Below are 8,015 nucleotides of genomic sequence, written 5' to 3' on the forward strand. Positions count from 1 at the left end.
CCGTCAAGATTTCGGGGGCTTCATTGAGCCGCAGGGTCTTTGCAAACGCTTTGTTTGGAGGGGGGGGATGGAAGTGGGTGGAAAGAAGTCTGCAAAATGGGATTGTGTGTCACCCCTTTGGGAAACGAGCGCAGTAAATCATCTCCCGTGTCAGTCCTAGGTCTGTCCTGCCTTTGGTCTGCTTCTTCCCTGAGTGTGCTGCTGCAATGCTGAAAAGGGCCAGCTCCCTAGTGGGACCTATTAGGAAAGGGACTGAAAATCAGGCCTCTGCAGAGATCTCAGGCCTCATGTGGAATACCATGTGTGTTGTTCTGGCCACCATATCTCAACAGGGATGTTGCAGAGATGGGAAAAGTACAGCAGAGGGCAACCCAGAGGCTCCGTGGGTGGCTACTGGCCATGGGGGAGGGAAGGCCGCGTGGAGGAGCCCAAGACCACCTGGGCCTCTGGAAGCAAAGCAGGGCGGGTACTCGGATGGGAGGCCACCAAGGAAGGCTCTGCTGGGGGAGGCCACAACAGACCCTCTCTGCTATACCAGTTTGGTGTCGTGGTTAAGTGCGCGGACTCTAATCTGGGAGAACCGGGTTTGATTCCCCACTCCTCCTCCAGTCGCACCTGGCTGGATGACCTTGGGCAAGCCGTAGTTCTGACAAGAGCTGTCCTTGAAAAAGAGCACTTTCTGTCAGAGCTCTCTCGGCCCCACCTACCTCACAGGGTGTCTGTTGTGGGGAGGGGAAGGGAGAGGAGATTGTAAGCCACTCATAGACACCTTTGGGTAGTGAAGGGTGGGGTATAAATCCAGTCTCTTCTTCTTCTTCTTCTAATCTGGGAGAACCGGGTTTGATTCCCCACTCCTCCACTTGCACCTGGCTGGATGACCTTGGGCAAGTCGTAGTTCTGATAAGAGCTGTTCTTGAAAAAAGAACAGTTTCTGTCAAGAGCTCTCTCAGCCCCACCTGCGTCACGGGGTATCTGTTGTGGGGAGGGGAAGGGAAAGGAGTTCGTAAGCCACTTTGAGACTCCCTTGAGTAGTGAAGGGGGGGGGTATACATCCAATCTCCTCCTCCTCCTCTTCTTCTCTCTCTTTTTAAATGTATATATTTGTGTGTTCGTGTGCTGTTGCCTGGAAGTCATGGTTGATGTCTGGCGACCCCTGCTGGGACACTGGACATTTTTCAGGTAGGTGGCTTGATGAGACGGCCTCTGCGTCCCGCGTCTGGATATCCGTGGAGGTCGCTCTCCCAAGTGCTTTCCGGAGTTGGCCCTGCTTAGCTGCTTCTCACTTGCCTGGGAAGCCCCTTGTGACTCGGCAGCGCTCCTCCTGTGCCTGCTAGCCGGGGTGACTGAAGGGGGCCTCCACAGAGGCAGCAGCAGACCTCTGGACCCCCCCCCCCAGTGAGGAGGCAGCGTCAGGGGACAGGTTAGGGTTGCCAACTCTGAGTAAGGGTATTCCTGGAGATCTGGAGGTGGGGCCTGGAGAGGGCAGAGTTTGGAGAGTCTGCTGCGGCAGGGAACTTTTGGGGCAAAAGAACTCCACCAGGGCGTGGAATAGGTAGCACTTCTGAGAAGGCTACCTTGGAGGTCCTGGGCCTAAGTTTCCTGCCCAGCAGCCTAAATTTCCTGAGGGCACCTGGTATTTCTGGCCACTGTGTGACACAGAGTGTTGGGCTGGATGGGCCTTTGGCCTGATACAACATTGGCATCTCTTATGTTCTTATGTTCTTATACCCAACCCAGGTTAAAATTTCTCTCCGGTATTTAATCAGACTTAAGTTTCTCTTCAGACTCTGAGAACATTGTATTCTTGTTAGCTCATCCCAATGCCAATATATCTTGCAGAATGGCTTTATATGCCTTGGCTGCCCTAGGCTCTTTGTCTTCCCTGTAAAGTAATTTGATCTCGACAAGAAAAACCACATAAATACAAAGGGTTTTAAACGGGGGAGTATATTTACTTGTTTTATAAGAATTATGAAGCCAGAATGCCAGCAGGGGGTTGGGGGCTATCCAGTGTTTTGCACGGAGTGTCACATGTATGACTATCTGCCCACTGGACAGAAGTCTTGGGTGTGTGCTCGGTGCAAGGAGCTCCTGATTCTCATGGAACGTGTGTGCTCCCTTGAGGCCAAGGTGGCTGACCTGTCACCAGAGGTCGCCTTGGCTTCCAGGTGTGCGCTTGCACATACACGCACACACATGTAGAAATAAAAAACATAAGAGAACATAAGAGAAGCCCATGTTGGATCAGGCCAATGGCCCATCCAGTCCAACACTCTGTCACACAATGGCCAGAAATACCAGGGGCCAGCAGTGGGGCCAGGACACTAGGAGCCCCTCCCACTGTTAGCCCCCCCCCCAAGCACCAAGAACAGAGAGCATCACTTGCCCCAGACTGAGAGTTCCTATCTATACCTTGTGGCTAATAGCCACTGATGGACCTCTGCTCCATATGCTTATCTAATTCCCTTTTGAAGCCGTCCATGCTTGTAGCTGCCACCACTTCCTGTGGCAGTGAAGGCTGCTCTGAGGTTATGATTATCTATACTAACTAGGTAGGAGTATCTAAAATGGGCATTACTCCATAATCCAGCGAACGTTGGCAATTTGATCTCTAGTTCCTCTACCTCTTCGAAACCCAGCTTGTACTTCTGGCAGGTCTCTATCCATGTACTGTTGAAGCCTAGCTTGTAGGATCTTGAGCATGACCTTGCTAGCGTGTGATATGAGTGCAATTGTGCGATAGTTTGGACATTCCTTGGCATTGCCCTTCTTTGGGATTGGAATGTATACTGACGTTTTCCAATCCTGTGGCCACTGTTGCGTTTTCCAAATTTGCTGGCAAATTGTGTGCAGCACTTTAACAGCATCATCTTCTAAGACTTTGAATAGCTCTGCTGGAATACCATCACCTCCACTAGCTTTGTTGTTAGTAATGCTTTCTAAGGCCCATTTTACTTCACATTCCAGGATGTCTGGCTCGAGGTCAGTGATTATACCGTCGTGGTTGTCACAGTGTCATCGATGCAACGAACATGAAGTTGAGCAAACTTAAGAGGACGGCGGAAGACCGGAAGGCCTGGCGGGAGCTGGTCCATGGGGTCGCAAAGAGTCGGACTCGACTGTGCGACTGAACAACAACAAAATGATTTGAACCAGGGAGCAGACTGTGATTTTAAAATTAGCTGTCTGTCTAACAGAGCATCACACTTAAATACCCCATCTCTAAGTTGTGAACTGTTTGTTGAAGAACTAAGAAGGTCATCAGGAATGGAGTATCTTGATAACAGATTATTAAGAAAACAAGAACGCCCTAAGTCTTTGGATAGCATTGAATTAAAGGACAGTTGATTGAATGAGCCAGAACTGGCAGCTCTGATTTTCTTCCAAGGGTTATTAGTTGTGACCCCACCCTAAGTCCTATATGGAATGCAGGAACTTGCAATTCATTCATTCATTATTGCATTTGCATCCAGCCTTTCCTGCACAGTGGCTCAGGGCGGGTAACATCAAAATTTCAGGTACGATACAATCAATTTTCAGATATTAAAAACATTACGTTTAAAATTTAGATTAAAATGAATTGAACTAAAGATGGCGCCACATCTTTCTGTATTAGCCCCAACCGCTGGATAGGTGGTGATGACGGGCAATTTCAGGAGGGCCGCTTTGCAGGGCCGCTTTGCGGGGGAGGCCATGTGACTGGACGTCCATCACCACAACCAGAGGCCTGGTGGAAGAGCTCCGTTTTGCAGGCCCTGCGGAACTGTCATAAATCCCGCAGGCCCCTGCTCTCAAGTGGGAGCTTGTTCCACCAGGTGGGGGCCAGGACAGAAAAGGCCCCGGCCTCGGTCCAGGCTGAATGAACATCCTTTGGGCCAGGGATAACCAGGAGATGTTGCTCAGCAGAGCCCAAGGTTCTCCGGGGGGGGGGCTATGGGAAGAGGCGGTCCCTCAGATATGCCGGTCTCAGGCCGCTTGAGGCATGCATCTGCAAGCACACTGCCTCTAGTTCCCCCCCTGCCCCATGTCGGGACCTGTTTCAAAGCTCTGACGAGGTGAGTGTCCGCAACGGCCCCTTTGCTAGCCAACACCCGCATTCTTTTTGGTCTGGTTTGCCGTGCCTTAGTCATTAGTGCGCATTAGTCAAAGGTCAGTCAAAGGTCAGTCTTGTCTACTCCGACTGGCTGTCCATGGTCTCAGGCCAGGGGTCTTTCACATCATGTATGACCCGTCACCTTTAACTGAAGATGCCGAGGATTGAGCCTCCATAGGGGAAAATAGTTGCTATTCCGCTAGGCATGGCCTCTTTTCAACCATGGCTTCTCCTCTCACCTAGAATGGCCTTCTAGTCCAAAGACGTTGCAGTCAGTGGTTGATTTGATACTGAGGGGCATGGAACTGGAGGGAGGGGTCCTAATAACTGGCCCCACTGCTGGACCTCCTGATGGCACCTGGTGTTTTTGGCATAGAGGGTTGGACTGGATGGGCCATTGGCCAGATCCAGCATTGGCTTCTTTTATGTTCTTATTTCTGGGGCAAGGGATGCTCTGTGTTCTTGGTGCATGGGGAGGGGTCAACAATGGGAGGGCTTCTAATGTCCTGGCCCCACTGCTGGACCTCCTGATGGCACCTGGTATTTTTGGCCACTGTGTGACACAGAGTGTTGGACTGGATGGGCCATTGGCCTGATCCAACATGGTCTTCTCTTATGTTCTAATGTCTGGGGCAAGGGATGCTCTGTGTTCTTGGTGCTTCTTGGGGGGGGGGCTAACAGTGGGAGGGGCTTCTAGTGTCCTGGCCCCACTGCTGGACCTCCTGAGGGCACCTGGTATTTTTGGCCACTGTGTGACACAGAGTGTGTTGGGCTGGATGGGCCATTGGCCTGATCCAACATGGGCTTCTCTTATGTTCTTGTATGGAGCAGAGGTCCCTCAGTGGCTATTAGCCACAAGGTATAGATAGGAACTCTCAGTCTGGGGCAAGTGATGCTCTCTGTTCTTGGTGCTTGGGGGGGGGGCTAACAGTGGGAGGGGCTCCTAGTGTCCTGGCCCCACTGCTGGCCCCTGGTATTTCTGGCCATTGTGTGACAGAGTGTTGGACTGGATGGGCCATTGGCCTGATCCAACATGGGCTTCTCTTATGTTCTCTTATGTTTTTTATTTCTACATGTGTGTGCGTGTATGTGCAAGCGCACACCTGGAAGCCAAGGCGACCTCTGGTGACAGACCCCTACTGAGGCCCTGGTGGATATTCAGCGAGGTGGCTGAGTCTAGCCTGCCCCCGCCCCCCCACCTCCGATATTCCTTGGAGGTCTCCCATCCAGGTGCTTGCCGAGGTCGGCCCTGCTTAGCTCCAGAGGTCTGACGAGATTGGGCTTGCCGGGGCGGTCCAGGTCAGGGCGAGGGTGAGGCATATTTTGGAATGTGTTTGCCAAACCAGCAAATTGCACAGGAGGTACATCTGCTCTCTACCTGCACTGGGCTTTTCTGCTCCCCTCCCCCCCATGCCTGAAGCAGAAATGAGGAACAGAGGAAATATCTGGGGAGGGGGGGAGGAGGAGGAGATGCTGGAAGGGAAGGACTGAATGCTACCCCCCCCGCCTCGGCTTCCAGACTGCCGTAGCCAGAGAGTCAGACATCTAGATGCGGAATCTTAGTCTTAGTTTGACATATTTATTGCTTTACAGTGGTTGACCTTATAACCAGTGTTCCCTCTAAGCTGCATTAGTGTGAGCTAGCTCACAGGTTTTTAGCCTCCGGCTCCCCCTTTTTTTGTCTTAGCTCAGGAAGGATGTGGCTCCCGAGCAAACTGATTTATGCAGCAGCCAAACCGCTCGCTCACAACTTGAATGCCCGTAGCTCACAAAGTAGAATTTTTGCTCGCAAGACTCCACAGCTTACAGGGAGCGTTGCTTATAACCTTAGCTTACTTCATTTAGTGTTGCATCTCTTAAAACATCTTCATCATGTCACACACAATGTTCCTTCTAAGCTGTGGAGGCTTGTGAGCAAAAATTCTACTTTGTGAGCTACTGGCATTAAAGCTGTGTGAGTGATTTGGCTGCTGCATAAATTAGTTGGCTCTGGAGCCATCCTTCCTGAGCTAAGACAAAAATGTGTGAGCTGGAGGCTAAAAAGCTCTGAGTTAGCTCACACTAACTCAGCTTAGAGGGAACACTGGTCACATGTTAATTTGCTGTCCAGCCCCATCTATAAGTCTGAACCTTAAGAACATAAGAACATAAGAGACGCCAATGTTGGATCAGGCCAAAGGCCCATCCAGTCCAACACTCTGTGTCACACAGTGGCCAGAAATACCAGTGCCATCAGTACGGCTCCCGCGCCAGTTGCCGTAACCGGCGGTGTCGTAGTCACTGGCACCGTCGACTAGGGTGGGGGGGTCTCCTTCCCAGTCGTGGCAGGAGTCGGGACTCCTTTGGAGTCGTTCTTATCAGGAATTGGTTTCTCCTCTCCGTCGCTCATCTCGGTTGTGTGGAGAGATGCGCCGAGATAGAGAATGGAGGATTCTTAACAGAATGTCAGATCCCACAGCTAACAATGAAGTACACGCATTCAGGAACGATTATACTTTTATTGCAAAGCTATACATGCAGTAATGCACTGTTAAGAATGGCGGCAACCAATAGAGCCTAATAGGATATAGGGTATTCATATACACCCCCCCCATGGCATGGGCCAATTAGATACCCTCCCGCGTGTGGGACAAGTTAGGAAACCATTAGGTGGCTAAAGCTGGGAACCAGGAGTCTCTCACGGTAAATAGGAGACTTCCAGACAATACAACCTCCTCCTGCACATCTGTAGAGATAAGCGTTTCAGCACAGGCAGAACAGCAGGGATAGGACTGCAGAAGCAATTAACCAGACACAGAATGAGCTCTCCAACCCCCATGGCAGCATAGCTAACACTGGGGCAAGTGATGCTCTGTATTCTTGGTGCTTGGGGGGGGTGGTAAACAGTGGGAGGGCTCCTGGTGTCCTGGCCCCACTGCTGGACCTCCTGATGGCCCCTGGTGTTTTTGGCCATTGTGTGACACAGAGTGTTGGACTAGATGGACCATTGGCCTGATCCAACACTGGCTTCTCTCTTATGTTTGATCAGGCCAGTGGCCCATCTGGTCCAACACTCTGTGTCACACAGTGGCCAAGACCCATAACATTACAAGGTCCACCTGCCCGAGCAGCCATTTCCTCCAGGGGAACTGATCTCTAATACTCTGGAGATTAGTTATAATTCCAGGAGATCTCCAGGCCCTGCCTGGAGGGTGGCAACTCCAGTGGATGGATTAGGCAATGTTAAGAACTCTGCCTCCCAAACCCCATACAGGTAGCCCTGTTTAGGAGAGATCCAAGGAACTATCTGCTGATAAGAGTACCACAGATGGCACCTCAGGGAAACTTGGATTGGGCTGAGGCCCATCAGATAACAGGAACAGGCAGTTTTCCAAGCAGGAAAAGGCTCTCGAGATCCACACTTTGTTCTTCACCACTTGGCAGAAGAGTGAACTAAGCCGGTGTCTTTTCAGCTTCTGTGTCAACAGTGCTGTAGACATAGCAGGTAATCAGGTTACCCTGTACAAAATGTTTCACAAAGTTACTTGGATAAATTATTATGGACTGTGGGTTTATACCACTGTATATGGTTTGCTATAAATTGGATCCTACGCATCACCTAATGCATCATGTTCTACTTGCAATTTAACAAGACGCATTAGGTGATGCTAAATTAAACAGTGTTCCGTGCATCTTGGTGTTTAGTCATGCCGGCCGCATGACCACGGAAACGTCTCTGGACAGCGCTGGCTCTTCGGCTTGGAAATGGAGAGGAGTACTGCATCCCTAGAGTCGGATTCGACTGGCTTTCGAGAAAGGGAAACCTTTACCTTTAATGCGTCATGTTAACAATTTGTTTTTTAGATTTCTGATCGGTTCTACAACTCAAATCCTAGCAACACCGAATGTCCCAGAATCCTGTCAATTCTTCTGTCTCACACTG

This window comes from Gekko japonicus, unplaced genomic scaffold (genome assembly GCF_001447785.1).
Source record: "Gekko japonicus isolate JY-2015 unplaced genomic scaffold, Gekko_japonicus_V1.1 scaffold4792, whole genome shotgun sequence".
Taxonomy (NCBI): domain Eukaryota; kingdom Metazoa; phylum Chordata; class Lepidosauria; order Squamata; family Gekkonidae; genus Gekko; species Gekko japonicus.